Source organism: Saccostrea echinata, unplaced genomic scaffold (assembly GCF_033153115.1).
Source record: "Saccostrea echinata isolate AGI-Se365-2 ecotype Australia unplaced genomic scaffold, CSIRO_AGI_Sech_v1 ptg000029l, whole genome shotgun sequence".
Taxonomy (NCBI): Eukaryota; Metazoa; Mollusca; class Bivalvia; order Ostreida; family Ostreidae; genus Saccostrea; species Saccostrea echinata.
The window spans coordinates 21,623,891-21,645,340 of NW_026889778.1; the positions used below are offsets into that span (position 1 = coordinate 21,623,891).

The 21,450-nt window shown below is 34.1% G+C and overlaps 1 pseudogene; it reads right to left on the minus strand.

Annotated features, from left to right (window-relative positions):
* Positions 1-1,197: 1,197 nt before the first annotated feature.
* LOC133194630 (uncharacterized) lies at positions 1,198-20,792 on the minus strand (annotated as a pseudogene).
* Positions 20,793-21,450: the final 658 nt, after the last annotated feature.

The window sequence follows — 21,450 nt, forward strand, 5'->3', positions numbered from 1 at the left end:
TTTGACGAGCTCACAAACCAAATTCGCGCATGGATGTAACGACTATCATAGCCTTTTGCAATAATAGCAGTTTTGGGGTAATGTGGTGGTGATTATACAGGTGGCAGGATGAATAGCCAGATCTTGACATGGCGCTGTTACGCGTCAACGTCATCGACACGATTGATTGGAAACCATTCTACGCCCTCTTTGACGACAGATAAGACGTTCCATGGTGGAAAACACAACAAACGTCACAGAAACCTGTTGTTGCCTTTAACACAATCCAAAAATAAAAGGGAAAAATCAAAATTCCCTTTTTTTGACCCTTTTTTTCATATATGCAGTCAATTTGAGCAAAAAGACTAATAATGAGCCTTCAGGAGTAAAACTTTGAGGAACGTTCCTCTTTTTTTTACCTTTGAAGGTTCTTGATATTGGAAAGTGTTTAGAAAGAAGATGCTTAAGGAACGTTCCTCTTTCAAAGCTTATATTTAAACATCCTCTAGATTAGAGGAATGTTCCTCTTCTTTACAACCTTTTCGAATTCGTCTGGCATTTGGGGAACGTTCCTCTTTTACTTTCTGAAGGTTTCAAATCTTTCTGGAATTTGGGGAACGTTCCTCTTTTACTTTCTGAAGGTTTCAAATCTTTCTGGCATTTGAGGAACGTTCCTCTCTTAGATTTCTAAAGGTTTCAAATCTTTCTGACAATATGGGAACGTTCCTCTTTTACTTTCTGAAGGTTTCAAATCTTTCTGGCATTTGGGGAACGTTCTTCTTTTACTTTCTGAAGGTTTCAAATCTTTCTGGCATTTGAGGAACGTTCCTCTCTTAATTTCTAAAGGTTTCAAATCTTTCTGGCATTTGGGGAACGTTCCTCTTTTACTTTCTAAAAGTTTCAAATCTTTCTGGCATTTGAGGAACGTTCCTCTCTTAATTTCTAAAGGTTTCAAATCTTTGTGAGAATTGAAGAACGTTCCCCCTTTTACTGTACAAAGATTTGAAATCTGTCCAAGTTTTTTAGGAACGTTCCTCTTTTACTTTATGCAGTTTTCAAATCTTTCGGAGATTTCAGGAATATTCCTCTTCTATTTTACAAAGGTTTCAAATTTGTCTCTGATTATTAGCATCCGAATTTCAGGAAGGTGTCAATCTGAAGAACGCTATTTTCTTTACTCATTACATAATAATTTAATTTTTTAGGAACATTCTTTTTTACAGGGTATCTGGGCTCATTACAAGAAAAATAAGATAATCTCTTTTATGACAAAATCTTTGCAAAACGGTCCTCATTGCATTATATGACTCTAACATTTTTACAGTCTAATTAAATTAATTGATCAATTTAAATATAAAAAACAATTTTAATCAGAACCATTATCTCCATCAGTAATAAACGTAGTCATATACACAGGTTTAGGAAACATAAGTATTTCAAAACACTCATTCATGTATCTTTATGATAGACCTCATAACATATACTTTAAAAGATTAAATTTGTAATTAAATCCTCTATTTCAGTATAAAAACAATACATGTACTGGTATGTCTGCTTTTCACCAGATTGAAAAATGTTTATACATTGAAAAATGTGAACTCACTGTACATTGTTAAATATTTATTCCAGAGCTTTACCCCCTTATCATCTTTGAACCATTTATTTACCACTTGTTTAAAATTACTCAAAGAATGTTTAACATTATCACAAGTGAAAAGGAAAGACATGAAAACTATACAAGTCAGTTGAACAAACATCATCAAAAGAGAGCTCTATATTACAATATACATACAAGTAGATTCACATTCACATAAATGGTAAATCTATTTCTAGAGTTTACATAAAGGAATTTAGCTCTCTCATTTCTCATATCTAACATCATATGTATATAAATTTAAAATGTAAATAACAATTCTGAATTTAAAGTAAACGGCAAAGACATGTACTAGAATTGAATCCCCTTCACACAAAGATGTTTTGTGATAAGTTTGGTTGAAATTAGTACAAAAATGTAAAATTAAACAGACAGACAGATGAACAGCTATACAAATAGACAATGGACGAATCGTAATCGTAATCCAGGGCCCACATCGCTCACTTGAGTACTTTGGCTAGGAAAAAGCAAAAAAAAAAAAAAAATATCATTTCAGTATTGAAAAGTTCAAAAGTATAAATATGACCAATCGCAGCTTTGCTGTTTTCAAGAAAAAAGATTTTTAAAGATTTTCCAATGTATTCCTTGTAAAACTTTGATCCCCATTGTGGCCTAACTTTACCCCCTAGGGTCATGATTTGAACAAACTTGAATTTACACTACTTGAGGATGCTTCCATATAATTATGCCCAATCATGGCATTGCTGTTCTTGAGAACAAGATTTTTAAAGATTTTCCCTATGTAGCCCTTCATTTCAATAGACTTGAACCCCCTTTACCCAAGGATACTTTATGGCAAGTTTGGTTGAAATTGGCCCAGTGGTTTTTAAGAAGATGAAAATGTGAAAAGTTTACAAGAACAACGGCGACAGACAAATTCGATCAGAAAAGCTCACTTGAGCCTTCGGCTCAGGTGAGCTAAAAATGTAAATGTACCATTTTTTCAAAATTAACTAAAATATACATCTGGGTTTTCCTCTTCCTCTGTTAGAATCCGCTGAAGATGCTCTGGCACTGCAGAAAGGTCGTCATCATTTTCAAGTGACTCTTGAGCATACTTCGGAATCTTTGATAGGCCCCAAACGGCTCCTGTTCTTGAGTAGTTTCATGGGTTATTTGATGTCTCATCTAAGGTTTTGAGAAAATTCTCCCACCACGCAATATCTTCTTCTGCCATCATATTTTTCCAAATCTTCATGTTCTTTCTGAGATTAGGGATGTCAATTTTTTCAAATGTTGCATTTAACACTGCGGGTTGTCTTATTGGCATGCTGACAGAGGCATCTGATTTTTGATTAAAAAAGCTTCCATGCAGTGCTTTCCAAGAATGGTCAACATTTTTGCGATAATAAATGTTGATATCCCCAGTTTCCTCATTCAGTCTGTATCTGAAATGAATATAAATATAGAAATTTTAAAATTTGTTTTCCTTTCGAAATAATAAGAGTTTAGATGTCAACTATGTTAAATCATGTTTTGGAGAGTTAATTAAATAAATATTTGATATCATGACTACTTATTAACATGTTCCAAGAATGGCACAGTGGTTAAAGCATTTGCTCCGGAGTCGCAGAGAAAGGAGTTGATTCTTGCATTGCAGGTTCTGGACGGAAATTGAAAATGCAATCTTAGTACCTTCTTTATATGTTTAAAATCTTCATTTGTTAACAAAGTTACTGTATACATGTAGGAAAGGTAATATAGAAATCCATACTAGATAGGACTGTGCCATACTCAATACCAGTTATAAGCTGTGTGTCAAGTGACTCATACTAAAATAGAATTGTTCAGCTGAATTTTTAAATGATGCTAGTGCAAGGTCATACGCATGTTTTAAAGGAAAAAAAATGATGCACATTAAGAAAGGTTTACATCGTCTCCGAAAAGTGCTGGAAGGTAGTTAGTGCTATTTGGGAAGTACTAGCAAATCTGCCAAAAATGTGTACAATAGCTAAGAATCCCTACTTCGCTTTATTTTTGTTATGAATAAAGTTATGAAATCATCAGCTCCATGCACTTTTTAAAATAAACATTATATAAGCAATTGATAATCCATAATTCAGCTCAAACAGACTAGTCTATGCCCTTGCACTTTTGGGGCTCATTAGGAATATTCTCATCATGTTAGCAATATTCTTTATATTCCCTGTTGCTATGCAGCCTCATAGCAACTAGATAAATTGATATACATGTATCTATATAATTGTTTTAAAAAAATCCTTTTGTTTTATTGATTAAATTTATAAATTGACAATGGTTACATATTTATTTAAGGATTTTTGTAATTATTAAACCAGTGAATCTACTCCTCTGGATCACTTGTGCCGCGTCACACTGTACCAAGGCTAGTGACGTCATTTATGGCACAAGAGTAAGGTTTTATTACTTGGCAGTATTGTTATCAAATATTGTGATTTTTCAGGATTTTATAAATAATCAATAAAATAAATCAATGCAATTTGTTTTATATATATATATATATATATATATATATATATATATATATATATATATATATATATATATGCATCATCATGTGGTTAAATTGAATGTTGTTGTTTGTTAATGTTTTTATTACATCACAATTAAACTTCCCATATGTGACCTCAGACCCTCTGTAACATAATATGTGAGTTTGAATCCCACTGTGGGACGTGGAATCAGTCCTTTGGATGAGATTATAAACTGAAGTATCGTGTCTCAGTAGGTGCTGGTACGACAAAAGACCCCTCACTGCTCAAAGGTCTTAAGTGCCAAGTACAGATCCATATTTGCTGCCTCCACCGGCAAGTTGTGGCATCTCATAATGAGTGAAAATTCTCAAAGGGACGTTGAGCAACAAACAAACATTCAAACATATCAACAACTGCAGATTAAAATTGATTCTTAGACAATACAATAATTAAATACCTGAATGTATTTGTCCTTGTGTGATGTTTAACACCTCTTAGATGAGGACTTAACCAACCCGAGATATCAAAACAACCTCCGAGCTCTTCTGCATCATAGAGAATGTTGCTAAGTACTGGTAAAGTTGTAGCATCCTTATGCCTCAAATGGTCTGCGATAACACTAAACATTTGGTCTATATCTTCATGTGTATGGCCCACATGTAGAAAAGATAACTGAACCTGTGAAAAGTTTATATCAGTTTTTAATATTTCTAGTCCATCAGATACTTTGCTTGTTGTAAAGATATGTCAATACAAGAGGTCCATGGGCAACAACGCTCACCCGAGTTACTTTGGCCCTGCTGACCTGCATCAGACCCCCCCCCCCCCCCCCTCCTCCAAGAAGGTTTTTATAGATTTTTCCTATATACATGTATTTCAATCTAAAACTTTGAAACTATGATTCCGTATCTTGGCTCCACCCTACCCCCCAAGGCCATGATTTGAACAATTTAGAATCTATACTAAGGAACCTTCCAAATAAGTTTCAGCTCTTTTGGACAACTGTTTCTTGAGAAGATTTTTTAATGACTGCACTCTATTTTTGCCGTTTATTGATTATCTCCACTTGAAAGTAGGCTTGGCCCTTCATTTTAACAATTAGGAATTCCCTTCAAATAGTGATGCGTTGTACAAACTTTGGTTAAAATTAATCCAGTGGTTCTTGAGAAGAAGTTTAAAATGTTAAAGTTTACAGATTGGCGGATAGACAAAATGATGAACACCAGACACCAGGTGACCAGAAAAGCCCACTTGAGCTTTCAGCTCAGGTGAGCTAAAAAACTATACATTCAGTGTATTAAAATATGCTTATGTATTGTGTATAGTTAATGAAATTACCTCGTAAAAAATCCGTCTTCTGACTAACACCTCCAAGAAAGAGAGTACATACTTGTTTTTGTTCTCCCTAAAGCAGTTGTCTGCTTGAAGATACAGAACAGGTGGCAATGGTTTTCCCTATTAAAGAAGGTTTTTTAAATTTATAAGAAGTTGAACAATTTAATCAAAGCAGTTGTATCTAGAAACATAGATTGTCATACTAAATTATAATATATTTCAATACCTTTGAATGATTCCAAAGAACTTTAAGAAGAACATTCAGTGTTAGACTTGAATCATGCTTATACTGGTGGAAATCTGTGTACAGAATCTTCTTATTGCGACTATGGCTTAGGACCCCAGTCACGTGAACATTTAATTGTCTTGTAGCTGCGAATTCCTACAGTTGCAAAATATAAAAAAAATTCCAATACGATATAAGAATTTACAATATACTTTATCAATTCACAGTTATAAGTTACAAGAAGTATTTGATTTGAAATTAATAATTGTAAAAACAATACTAGCTAAATCCTTACAAAAATATTGACCTCTGTAAAGGAGAAACTTAAGATGTACTGTTCTACAGTATAATAAAGAAGTGCTGTAAATCACATGTGGATTGATCTTTCTCAAAAATTATAAAGAACTTTTAGAAAATTTAAAATCACCAATTTTTTCTTAAGTCGGTAAAACAGTGTATTATTTGAATTTGGAATTATTTTGATTATTGGAATTTGGGGTTTTCAAGAAAAAAGCCCTTAGTCAGATTAACTTAGACAACTAACAAGAATTTCCATTTCTTTTTGTGTTAGTCTTTACTAACTTAGTTAACTAACAATAATTTTTCTAATAAATGTTGGGTTAGTCTTAACTAACTTTGCCAACTAACAAGAAATATTCTAATAAATGTTGGGTTATTATATAGTAATACCACTAATAATATGTTTGAATTCATTCTTTCTCTTTAATTTATAATGATTTTGTGTTTATCAATTTTATTTTTCTTATATAATGTTGTTTGTGCTGGTGTTCTTTTTTATTTGGACTTTATTTTGTGGACTTGGCCTAAAACCAAGGCTTAGTCAGCGTTTGTTCAGTCTCAGCAGGGTTAGTTAGCGCACGCGCACCATAGGGGTTAGTTGTGCCAGGCATGACTAACCCCCTCGAGCCTTCAACACTACAACAATAAAAAACGTCCCAAAATCATTTCAACATCCGTGTTCTGAATATTATGCAGTCTTTGCACTCAAGATATTCAAGAATCCTCACCAACATGCGTAATTTTCGTAATTTCTATCGTAAGTCATTTCACTGGGCATGTCATTTCAACGTTCTCGAATTTTTCACTAACCTTGCAGATTACATTCAAAAAATCCCACCTGTCGCGTCAATATCGCCGAGGAAATGCTGTAATAAATAAAAAATGTTAACAATACGATTACATGCGTTGAAAATACGGCAAAATACGAAGTAATGTAGCTGCCTTCGTCCTAAACACAGCCACTGCAGACGTCACTTCCGCTGTGACGTCATATTCACTCCCTGCACTGAATGAGAGTATGTAGGTGGATCCAAGTGTAACGGGAATTGCAATTTCATTCATAACATACTTAAGACGGTGTTAGGCAATAATTTATCCAATGTTAATAAAGGCATACACATAGAGACTTGTAATGAAAAGTTTTCGAAACTCTATCACGCATAATTTAGTTTTAATGCACAATAAATTATCTTTCAGTGTTTCAGTTTTTATTGCAGCCAATATCACAGGTATTTCTGTCCTTCTAAGTGTTCACTTTCCATCTTTTGTTCACTCGTTTTCAATGTTGAGTTTTCCTTGGTGAAGGTTGTTTAAATTTAGGTAAAATAAGTCAGTTGAAAAATTTTAAAATATGCTAAATACGGAATTTATGAAGGGGTTAAGCCCCTGTGAAAAATTATGTTTTATGTCAGAAATACAACCACCTACTTTCATGTTTCAAAAATAAATAAATAAAAAATATTCATAAAGTTGATTTGACTTTTGTAGAAATATCACCAAGTACATGTGTAAGATGCAGTGATTGCAACTAAATCTGAAAAATATGGTATTACATCTATAACTACACGTACTTTGCCAATCTTTCGAAAATAATAGCAAATATCTTGTTTTACTAACCTTGCTCCAGAGATAAAATATTTCAATAAAAGAAAAAAGGCAGAGGAAATATATTAAAAGCATGTTTAATATTGTAGGTATTACGGATTTTTCCCCTTGCGATAGAATGTGACCGGTGCCATATGCAGAACCAGGAATTTTTGGAGGAAAGGGGTTGGGATGTGTCCATCCTTTAAAAAATCGACCCCCCAAAAAAGAAGGGGGCATCTTTTTATTTACTGGGTACAGTAACTTTATCTGACAATTCGCATTATTTCATACAAGTGTACACAGTGTCTTGCAAGGGTATACGTATTTATATGCAGTTACAACTTAAAAGGAGGCTGAGTTTCCGGGGGAGAGGGGTTAAGATCATCTGAGTGTGTGGGGTGGGGGCCACCTTCCCAAAATAAACTGACAAAGCAAAAAAAAAAATAAACAAAATATTAAAACAAAACAACAACCCCCCCCCCCCCCCAATTTACTGCCCAAATCCTGGAATTTGCCGGTGCTCAACCTTACATGCAGCAACAAAAAGTGGAGGGGGGAGGCAAACAGCATCTAAAGGTAAACTTTCTATAGCTAAATACTATACTCAGAAAAAAAAAATGAGGAGGGGGGCGCCCCACCCCCGTGTTTACGGGCCTGATGACTGAAAATTCAAAATGGGGTCCGTATCTACTACCCTCTTGATCCGCACATGGGTGCAATTGATCTACCATTTTGAATTCTTCACAAACCAATGTGACTAACAATGTTTATGTATGATTCTGACTATAAATGAGAATATACTGAGTGAGGAAGTACGCTTCCTCGTTGGTTATTACTAAAACGCGGAACGGAAAGTGGAATGGAACGGAAAACAGAATATATGATACCTTGATAATATATAAAATATACCAAAACGATATACATTATATATGTTGTTAATATTTAACCTTGATTATCAAGAACGAGTTGATTTATTCATGTTTATTCTCATATGAAGATTCCTGTACAAAAACGGAAAGCGGAACGGAACGGAAAACAGAAAATATGATACCAGTTTTAATCCCTTGAAAATATATAAAATATACCAAACCGATATACATTATATACATGTATGTTGTTCATATTTAACCTTGATTATCAAGAACGAATTGATTTATTCATGTTTATTCTCTTATGAAGATTCCTGTACAAAAAGCAAAGCATAGGGTATACTGAAAACACAAAATATAATGCGGTACACATGGTACATATACATGTATATCATAAATTATCATATGATTGAATAATTCCCATCTCTGATTGGCTGAGATCCAACAATGTTAGAAAAATACTACGTTAAATTGACCTGCACGTGATCTTCCAGGTCAATATAAAGAATTATTTATTCTACATTGGACTAGAAATAGATAGGGAAATTCCAAATCGATGAAAATAGTTTTGGAAAATTATTTCACTTGCACCTGACATCCACTCATATGACCATAACATTAAGGCACATAGATTCTTGGGTAAGAGGTCGGAGGTGGGGGGATGCAGGAGGCCTGCCCCTCTCCCCACCTTTTCAGAATGTTTTTATTCAAATTCTAAGGATAAAAAATTCAATGAAAGCCCCCCCCCCCCATCCCCTCGAAAAAGTTTATGGACCTTTACACAAAATTTTGATTTGAGATAATTCTTTTCCTTTTTCCTTTTTTATGGGGGGGGGGGGGGGCTAGTCAAAGATTTGTTTTCAGGTTAGTCGTCATTCCCCCCCCCCCTTTTTCAAAATCAATCGTATACATGTGCCTGACATTTATTTTTTCTACATAGCACCTAAACTAGAACAAAAAATTCCAAAATAATACAATACAACTCCTTTTTTTTAAGCCCGTTTCTTTCATAATGTTCGGCTAGTACTTCAGTAGATGTGAACAAGTAAGACTGCTTAATAGTGTGTGTCATTTAATCATTGAATCATATAATAAAACAATTATTGCTTTTTTCGGTCAATACGATGATTTAGCCACCTTCGAAGTACAATACTCACCTCGCCCTTCGGACTCGGTGAATATTGTACTCCTCAGGTGTCTAAATCCTCGTATTGACCTCAAAAACCAGCAATGTGGTAAAATATGAGTGAAGTAACTTTTTAAAAGACCACTCTGATCAAAATGAATGGCCAGTATTCGATATTTATACGGGCGAACACAGCCTAATTTTCGATACACAGGTTCCAAAAGCGTGGATAACCATGATATCGTACAGCTCTGCATCCTCATCCCCCATATTTGGCCAAATTGTGAAACTAGAAAAACAACACAGTATAACATTGAAATTGTTATAATGGAGGAATCACACATTTTCCAGAAAATGCACTCTTGTAATTTATATAATATTATTTGGTAGGGAGGGGAATGAAGCATAAATGTAGTCTACGTTGTCCCCGCTCCAAGTGCCTGACGGTGGATAGCGCGTATCCAGGATATTTTTCGGGGGGGGGGGGGGTCAAAAAAAGCGTTTAATGTATACTTTTCCCATTAACTTCACGGGGGGGGGGGGGGGCAAGGTCATTTTTCTTTTATTTACTTTACTATGTAACATAACTCCGCTAATTTCAGGAGGTCCTAGCCGCCTTTAAATCCGCACATGCCTGTAGTTGTAATAAGCGTGTCCTTTATTCTTTCCTTAATGCCAGTGATCGTTGTCTAGAACACAAATGTATACATAATTATTCTCTTATCTCTGCCCCCTCCCTCCATCTGTTTTAAAACACCATTGCCTGTTTCATAATTAAAAAAAGAGTTTTGTCTTTGGTGAATTATTAAGCTTTAAAAATTAGATTTGGACGAGTGATGAATAAGGCGTTCAGATAGATACATGTACTTGGGCTGTGTGTCTAATTAGTATGTATTTCATTGACCAGCGCATGTGGTTCTTGGGGGGGGGGGGTCAAGAATAAATTACATTGTTATGTTATTTTTTTATGAGATATAAACTGTATGATAAAGAATACTGGTTCCTGTATGATTTATTTATGCACGAGGTAAATAATTTGATACAAAATTTTCCGTTCCGTTCCGCGTTTTAGCAACACTCTTCTTCGGTATAGAGGTTTGGTTCTAGGTAAGACTATGGCTGGCAGTAGTACATGAACAGTGGTTCATGAGTGATACACTAAAAGTATACTTCAACTGATCGTAGCCTGAGGTAAAATCGTCTTCCCCTCAAAACGTATAATCACTAAGTCAATTCTGCCTGTTCTTTATTTCCATAAAGGGCAAAGGTTGGCGAGTAGATATTTAGAACAAGATGAAGAGGAGGAAAAGCTAAAGATTTAAAAATCGTTTTTAGGACATTAAATTAATATTTAATTATATAGGTACTCCCCGCATCATTTTCCAACAGAACATACAGTGGTGTCTACAGCCCCCCACCCCACCCCCATCTGCTACAAGTTGTCATATGGTTGACGACCCCCCCCCCCTTTCCTCTCTTTTCCGGCCTTTCTCGGACAAATGCATAAACACATCCTTAAAAATGTATATACTTTTTTCGTTCAACATTTTTTTTTGTTATATAATAAGCCCTTCAACCACCATAAGCATTCTCATTTAATAGTAAGATACGATGATTAACTTTGCGACAATCTAGAAAAAAATACATAATCCATGTAATCATTTTTTTCTGCAATAACTGCAACCCTTAATCGCCATAAAAGTCATTTCATTTTGTATATGTATATATAAATTATTCAAAGGGTGAAATATGTGAAGTATTGTATTATCGATCTGTATATGTTACATTGAAGACTGAAACAGTTGACCTTTGACACATATAAGAAATCTTTCATAGCAGTGACCTTATAAAAATCGATTCTAACTACTGGTATTTAAAAGTAAAAGAAAACTTCGAAGTGCTCTATTGGACAACCGGTCAATAGTTTGCGACTTTCGGACCGGTGATCTATTGACCGCCAGTCAATAATTTGCAAATTTGGGACTGGCGATCTATTGGATTACATGTAGATGGCATGGAATGCTTAATCATTGAATCATGCATATAATAAAACAATTTTTGCTGTTTTCTCGGTCAATACGATGATTTAGCCACCTTCGAAATGCAATATTCTGGCTCGGTGAATATTGTATTCCTCAGGTGGCTAAATCATCGTATGGACCGAGAAACAGCAATAAAACGATATATAATGTACTTCTCATATTATATACAGTATATTCATCGTAATATGTAGTATTTCTTTTATGATTGTGATGATGATATTTAAATATTATGCCCAATCCTTTCAGCATTACGGTATATTTTGCATTTTGTTATGATGTAGACACAGTATTTTATACAGTGCTTTCTTTTCTATTTCTTTTTTCTATTTTCAGTGTCTATGATCTTTCGGAGCTCTCTGTTAATGTTCGGTTCCTATTTTTATCGACCTCCAGAACTTTGACCCTATTCCTGTTAAGTAAAATAAATTCACGCATATTTTCATCTGAAGTTTGACAAAAGAGCACCTAGATTCTTCAGTTTGCTCTACAATGTTGAGGAGGTCAAACGGTCCAAGATAAAGATGCTTTTTAAGATGAATATCCAACTAGGGAGTTCGTAAGAAATACACATGTGAGCATCTTACAGAGGACAAATGTTGACATCATGACCCAAAGATCATACATTAAAATCTCACACAATCCTCACTGTGGTGATGACCTAGGATTCCGAAAAATATCTGTACGAGGAAACTTAAAAATGACTGTTGATGATGTATTGTCATATTGATGTTTGGGAGCGGATTCAAAAAAGGTGTTACTGAAGCTCCATGCACGAGTCCTATGTGGATTTAAAGGTGCTTGGACACAGATTTGAAGTTAATATTTTCTCAAGTTTTTGGTATAATATCATGACTTATATGTTGCAATAGCATTTCAAACGGAAATAAATAAAAAAAACTTATTTTATCTGGAAATTATTGAAACTACAAATTTCGGGACGCGTTTGATTGATACATCCTAGCACTTTCATAAAACAAACTTTATCCTTAATGCTTAAGAAAAGTAAAATTTTTTTGTATATTAATGAAATATATTCAAACTATAATCCAGAAAATTCAGAGTGGAAATGTAAGAAAGCAAAACCAACTCACCAGTACTGTCAGTCCGTTCTCAGTGATGTGTGCAGAGTTTAACAAATTGAACACACCCGGTGAAACGTTAAACATTAACAATAACAGAGCTCTTGCCCTGATTACAAAAACAGTTTACGTTTCACGGGTTTTGCTTTCTTACATTTCTACTCTTTATTTTCTGGATTATAGTTTAATATTTTTCACAAAATATATTTGTTATATAATACAGGATTTTTGCATCCCTAACATGAGCACAGGCACGCGCCCTGTATTGCACACCCTGTATCAGCACCCTATATTTCACCCTTTATCAGACCCTTTATTACACCTTTCCGGAACACCTCTGTATTTTTCATTCGGAGTACCTCGGATCTTTTCCTATTTCTTTCCAAAGTTTATTCAAATTGTAATTTTATTTCATCAGACATATTATGTTATTCAAAATTATCATTTGTTTGATTTATAATAATTTCATTTCGTATCGCTGAATGCATTTATATGCCTTTAAAAAAAGATTGAGAAACGGAAATTCAACAAAAACAGAACACATTCAATTATTAAAAACTCAGTAATTAATTTACAAGTTTATATATGATTTTTAGGACACTATTTTCAAATATATAATAAAAACAACAATACAAGACAAAATCTGTATCACACCCCATATCAACCCTTGACCAATATCAGCCCTCTGGCCTTCGGCCCTCGGGCTGATATTGGAGTCTCGGGTTGATATGGGGTGTGATACAGATTTTGTCATGTATTATTCTCTATTAAATGCACAACAAAATTTCTACTTTTCTTAAGTATTGAGGATAAAGTTTACTTTGTGAAAGTGCATAGATGTGTCAATGAAACGCATCCCGAAATTTGTAGTTTCAATAATTTCCAGACAAAATAAGTTTTTTTTTTTTACTTTATTTCCATGTGAAATGCTATAAAAACATATAAGTCATGATATTATACCGAAAATTTCTATCACCTTTAATAGCAACCAAAATTATAGGGTGCCCCCATATCGAGAATGAAGATCGTGTTCAACATAAGACCGGGAATTCTAGGGCTGACAAAAGTTGTCGTCTTAAGTTTGTGATGTAACTGATGTTATGTACTTTTTTAATTAATTAGTATCATCCCTAAATTTGTTATTACAGTATCCGCAAAATATATTCACATATAAATTGTTCTTGAAATCAAACAAAGGTATACGTACTATAATACTGTGTCATTCATGACCATTGACACTAGAAATACATACATTCAGTTGTTGCATTACCTTTTTATTGTCCTTTACATGTAGTTTTCATATTGTACAACGTGCGAAGGGGGGTGGGGGTGGGTCCACATCCATACAGTGTCAATTCTCCGGGACTACTTTTCCCTTACGAATAATTATATGGAGTTGTAGCGTAACGTAATACTAAGCTGTCTGGAGCTTATACATGTGTTAAAAAATTGTTACGAGTTTCCGGATAATAAATAGTGAAATAAAAAATGTTGGAAGTAAATTTTGTTTGAGTATGCCTCAGCTGCAATTAACACAATTTTTTTTTCAAAGCTTCTCACTTATTGTGATGTCCATTATTTACCGCGCCAGTCCATGTGCTGATCCAGGAATCTTTTCAAGGGGTGAGGTCCACAGCAACCAAAACAAATGCCGGACTAAGAAATTTGTTGACAAGCATAAAAGAGAGACAAGAAAAGACTTGTCAAAACATGAAAAACCTTTTTTCGTGAAAGAAAGGAGGAGGGGGGTTATTACCGTAACTAAGGATAAATTACTTTCATAATGTACATGTATGCATGGCTCTCCTTACTATATTACTAGGGGTCCGTGTTTCCTAGGGGTGTCGGGTGTCTCCAAGGTTTTCAATCTCTTTCGTTTTACAGAAATTTGAAAACTCTTCATATCCCGAGAATCTGCGGAATCATCACACGACATTATATCAAATAAATGTAAAAACAGGCCATTGCAATTTTTGAGGTTCTTATTCATTGTTTAAAAAAAAAAACAACTTTTGGATCTAAGGTATTTACATGTAGGAAAGTTTTCTTTGGCCGAAGTATAGTACTACAGTATAGATATAGTATATAAATGTCTCCCTTTTCCTCGATACAGCTAATTCATCGGTATAACATGACATATCAAAACAAAATGAACACATATCGGCGTTTTTTTTCTCCATTATTTGTATTACTTACCACTGGCGGATTTAAGGGGGGGGGGGGGGGGCTGGGGCGCACGCCCCCCTTCTAAAATTTTCTAAGTATGACATGACTAATATTAATAATGCCATACTTGGTTTTATAATTAATGGTCAATTTAAAAAATGGTAATTTTATTTAATGACCAAGTATCGGTTTTCTTAAAAATCAAGTCTGAAAACCTTGCATTCCCTAGGCTATAAATATTATCTCATAATTATTCAAACTGGAAAACGTCCCCCCCCCCCCCCCCCAATCACAAATCCTGTATTCCCCCATGCTTACAATTATAAGATATATGAATTATCTTAGACCTAGCTATAAGTCTGCGATTTCTTTGCTTCAATATTCTACAGCCTTTTCCACTTGTAGCTACTTTATGACGTAACAATAAAGTAATACGTCACTTTTGATACCAAAGTTCAAGATTTGCATCCTAAATTGCGTCTCTTAACTGACAGTGAAATGAATAGGTGGATCACAGACCTTCAATTTTTTCGTTGCTTTTTTTAGCACTAAAACATAGTAGTATCATTTCCTCCTGTGATATGTTGCCACTATCTTTAAGGAGTATCTCTCTACACTATCAGAATTTATTCTTGCATCAAAATAAATATTCTTGAACTGACATATTTTTCATCTTTATGAAAACAACATTCACCAAGGAAAAAACAAACTCAACAATAAATACGAGTGAACAAAAGATGAAAAGTGAACAATTAGAAGAACAGAAATACCTGTAATATTAGCTGCAATAGAAAGATAAATTTATTGTGCATTAAAACTAAATTATGCGTGATATAGTTTCGAAAACTTTTCATTACAAGTCTCTATGTGTATGCCTTTATTAACATTGGATAAATTATTGCCTAACACCGTCTTAAGTATGTTATGAATGAAATTGCAATTCCCGTTACACTTGGATCCACCTACATACTCTCACTCAGTGCAGGGAGTGAATATGACGTCACAGCGGAAGTGACGCCGAGTTGTGTCTGCAGTGGCTGTGTTTAGGACGAAAGCAGCTACATTACTTCGTATTTTGCCGTATTTTCAACGCATGTAATCGTATTGTTAACATTTTTTATTTACTACAGCATTTCCTCGGCGATATTGACGCGACAGGTGGGATTTTTTGAATGTAATCTGCAAGGTTAGTGAAAAATTCGAGAACGTTGAAATGACATGCCCAGTGAAATGACTTACGATAGAAATTACGAAAATTACGCATGTTGGTGAGGATTCTTGAATATCTTGAGTGCAAAGACCGCATAATATTCAGAACACGGATGTTGAAATGATTTTGGGACGTTTTTTATTGTTGTAGTGTTGAAGGCTCGAGGGGGTTAGTCATGCCTGGCACCATTCGGCAAACCTCGGCTGATTCCGTCACCTTCATCAAACCTCGGCTGTACGAGGAAACTTGATATGCGTCTCCGCTTAACATTTGTGATAAGGCTGCCTGTTTACCGCTTAGGGAAAACGTAACGCTTTGAAAACGATAATAAACAAGCATCTGACATACGATAAAATTTTTCAAAAGCAGTAAGGTAACACTAAGAATAACACTTACAAAGAAGATAGCACTTAGTATCTTTACATAATCACATGTTTTTTAGCGGATCGAATTCAGCACACTGTGCACATGTAATTATAGGGCGCAGCCATATTGCGTATAAAGTAGCTCCGGTTCAATGGAGGTTTACATGATACAGCCGAGGTTAGATGAGGTACGAATCGGCCGAGGTGTGCCAGGTACGAATCGGCCGAGGTGTGCCGAGTGGCCTGGCACAACTAACCCCTATGGTGCGCGTGCGCTAACTAACCCTGCTGAGACTGAACAAACACTGACTAAGCCTTGGTTTTAGGCCAAGTCCACAAAATAAAGTCCAAATAAAAAAGAACACCAGCACAAACAACATTATATAAGAAAAATAAAATTGATAAACACAAAATCATTATAAATTAAAGAGAAAGAATGAATTCAAACATATTATTAGTGGTATTACTATATAATAACCCAACATTTATTAGAATTTTTCTTGTTAGTTGGCAAAGTTAGTTAAGACTAACCCAACATTTATTAGAAAAATTATTGTTAGTTAACTAAGTTAGTTAAGACTAACACAAAAAGAAATGGAAATTCTTGTTAGTTGTCTAAGTTAGTCTGACTAAGGGCTTTTTTCTTGAAAACCCCAAATTCCAATAATCAAAATAATTCCAAATTCAAATAATACACTGTTGTAAGATCAAAACAATCATATTTCCTCAACTTTATACAACCATTCCTCACAATAAATAAAAAAGTAGCTTTTTTATATTACAGACAACTGCTTTTTCAATAAAGAAGGAAATAGTGAATTTTGTATCTGGGGACAGGTCATGACCTATGACCTATCATTGGGTCGTATTTTGGCTGATTGTGTTTCATACCAATGGTTAGGCCTTTGGTTTTTAATATTAAATTTGAAAGGGGGGGGGGGGATTTATGTGTACATGTAACTGAACTTATAACTTACATTGCGATATGTAATTAACCCCACCCCCAGTGATTTGTACCTTTGAACCATTAAGTAGACCCAACTGCTGCCTCCTTATAATTTTGAGAACCCTTTGCTTTACAGGTATTAAACATAGAACACTGGTAATTGCTAGAAACATTGTAAAAGAAATTAATGAAAGTTTTGAGTTATACTGGTTTATAGTTGATATGACCTTTAGTGCTGACACTAGTTGATGCGAGTGTATATGTTTAACAAAACTCTTAGAAGTAATCTCTATAGTTAGAGGAGATTTAAAGAGGATTTGCTGTACCATATTGGCATTAACATCTAGTTTAAAAGTTTCTTGATATTTATAGTAATACATACCTTACTTTGTCTTCCCTTGAAATGGGGAATGTTTGTTTTAGATTGATCCATTCCATCAATGATTAAGCTAAGGTACTTGTCTGGCCTGCGTCTGCTTACAACCTTTCTCCTATAATATGCTGTCTTTTCCTTCCTAGATTAAAACATAAAAATTCTCACAATCAAATCAAAAAAAAAAAAAAAAACAACAACAGATACATGCATATACCAATACAAGACTGCATACAGTATAAGCATATCAATATAAAGGTTCTTAATTATTTTTAATGTATTTTAAGCACTGGTTTTGAACAAAAAGTAAGTCTGGTAAATAATAGCATTTATTTAAGAAATAAATAATAAGTTTCAAAAGTTCACAGGGAAATGAACTTGGTTGGTCACAGAAGCCTGAAGGGCTTCCCGGTAAACTTGATCACATATCAACCAAGGTCGTTTCCCTGTGAACATTTAGTTCCCTCTCAACAAAGTTGAAGGGGATATAGTAATGCACTGGTGTGTGTGAGAGAGTGAATGAGTGCATGCATAATACACAGATACATATTTGGGGACTGATGTGCTCATTTTTGGGGGGATGCTCCACTTTCCTGTGTCCTTGTTAACCTCTTTATTTCTTACTTATACAAATTAATACTTTAATAGAAATATTACAAGATCAACTTCTCATATCACTATGTTATGACATAGTAATGACCTAAAATTATTTAAACAATGAAATGCTTTCTTTGGTTGTAAGTATGGATCATGGGAATAAATATTGCAGCTATATTGCAGAACTAGATGTGTCGTAACGCCATTAATCCCCCCGCAGGCAGCCAAAATTTGAAATGCCATATTTAGTTTTTAATAATTTTATTTGCTCATTTTTTTTTCCAAGTTCAAGGGGCATAACTAGCATGTTAACCTTATTTAGGTGGTTTTATGCTTCGACGCTTATACTTTTTATGACACTGCGTAACAAGATGGCAATTTAAATGTTTTGTGAAATTGTTTGTACATGTATAGATCGATTTGGCCAACTATTATCATTTCATTAGAAATTTCATAAGATATTAGTAATACATGTATTAAGTGGATATAAATATTAATTCATGAAAGTTTCATAGCTTCAACATTTAAATGTTGCAATCAAATTCAGGATATTTCTGTTTATAATCACAACAATCTCTATTTAGACTAATCTTTCTACTGGATTTTATGAGTTAAATTCTTTATATATTATATATGTGATGTCAAATGAGTAGTATTTAATTAAATGCCCGTATCAGTTTAGGCCTACAAACCTTCAAAGGAAGATTCTTTTGGGTTTAGGAAAAAAAGTGCATTTTTAATACTGTTTGAACCATTCTTCAAACAACGGGAATACCTAATACTAGACATCCAATGAGTAAAAAAATACCCATTTTTTTCAAGTTTTCTATCCCTGTAATCACTATCAATTTAGTTATCAATTTGGTTATAGAACTGTTATGAATTTTACAACTTTTAATACAATGACCTTGAACTTGCCAGAATGACTTTTGGTCAATCTCTGTACCAGGTATAAGCTTCAATGCTTCTATAATATAAATTAATAATCCAGACAAGATTGCTTAGACAGACAGCTAGACAGACAGACAGATGGCAAGGTGATTCCTATATACATGTACCTCCAAACTTTGTTAAAAGGGTGGGGGTATAATGAATGTACATGTACCATTAAATTCTATTGATGCTGTTCACATTTTTTGAAAGAAATATATATACTTACATTTGCCTGTGAAGATGATCTTGTTTCTTAGTCAATATGCTTCTTTTTTTCTCTGGATTCAATTGTTTATGCAACTCCCTGTCAAGTTTGTCACATGTTGTACATCTTGTGAATAAGCTACTCTGAAAATTAACAAATGAATTTCTAAGCTTATTGACACACCAATAAAATAGGTATACAGGTACATTTACAGTAATGAAAGCACATTGTTAATTTAAGGGGGGTGCTCAAAAGTAACTGAACCATAAATTTAAAAAAAAAAGTAAGCATAAACTACTTGTATATAATAAAGTACTTAATATGTTACATTTTTTCTAGTAGTTCATGTACATTTAAAATATAGGTCACCCGTCGAACAATAATAATTGGTTTGTTTTCTTTAAATGCTAAAAAATTTAACCTCATTAACTTCAATATAAATTTGGTTAATTATTTCACAAATTCCTATGAAATTGAACATGTTGAATATTATATTATGTTGTGAAATTGACTTTGGTGTGCATAAATCAATGCAATTATTCAACTAAACTAAATTAAAGATACATCTGTATGTAATATATCATATTTAGCACTGAGTTCTGTTAATATTGCACTTCTCAAATTTGAATTGTGTTTAAAAATAGTCTAAGAATGCAGTCTTATCAATATCATTAAAGTTGCATCATGTTTTAAGTGTGAGCCAATAAAAATTACATATGTAATTTCTATACGGAGATTTGTTTCTCTTACCTGTTTTATTCTTACATGCGAGTAATGATCATTCCAGATGTTCAGAAAGGTTTGGTGTGATACACACTCTTTATCATCCAGCTCCATTTCCATTTTATATGCTTGATATATTTCATTCTTACGAAGTCCAAAAGGAAGCCAGATCTCTTGAACATGTGGAGGATTCTCTCCCCTTGATGCTACATACTCTCCAAACCAATTCACTGCTTCCATTTTTTTCTCTCCCAGTGATGCTTGTCGATGACTTGGAACTTCTTTTTTCATCCATATCCTCCTTTGTCTATAGAAGATGGATTTTGAAAGACCATGGGCAATTAACCAGCTCCTGAGGCAGACAGAATGACCCCTTAACTTGAAGACAAATTTTCCTCTCCTTAAACTTTGGAAATCTTCAAATTTTTTTCTGAACCAATGTGTCCTGTCCTTTGGATTTAAACTCCATAATGCATAATGGCACTCCTCTATCATCTCTTTAAAGTAAAATGTCCTACTTGTGCATCTCTTTGGACAATCACACTGCTCTGCAGTGGCCTTTTTCAGTGTAGCTTTCGATGTTTTTTTCTTCTGAAGCTTTAAAGACCATTCACCTGAAATATATTATAAAGGTTTCTAGTGCCAACAAAAATATACATAGACTATTTTATAGCCAGTAATTTTCACATGAATGAAATAAGAATAATTTATGAAACAAGTTCAAAGAAGAAATAATACACACTCTTATAGTAAAACTATCAAGAAGCTTATGATGCATCATGGCAGACTTTATAAACATATGCTTTGCTAGCAAAAATATTTTTCATGGAAATAGAAAACAATTTGTCTGAAAAAAAAATAGTCATTACCTTATAAAAATCAAAGACCATTATTAATAATATAAATAAAGGCAAAACAATTCGAAATACAGGAGAATGCAGGTCAAGAGAACAATTTGGCCATTCTTGCAGCATAAACTCAACACTGAAACTCTTACATCGGAAACTAACAAAAATATCCCCCCTTAAAATTGTCAAAGTTGACGTAAATCATAGTTTCTTCAAGAAAATGTAAAAATGTCTACTTGGTAGACCTCATTTTTACCCTACAAAATCTCTAGAATCCAGGAGCTTAAGGGGGCTTCGCCCCCGTGACCCCACCAGGGCTTCGCCCTGGACCCACTGGGGGTCTCAAGGCAGCCCCAGACCCCCTGACTACTTTTTTGCAGCCCCTCTAACTTCAATTCCTTGATCCGCGCCTGGATATATCTGCCAAACCGTAT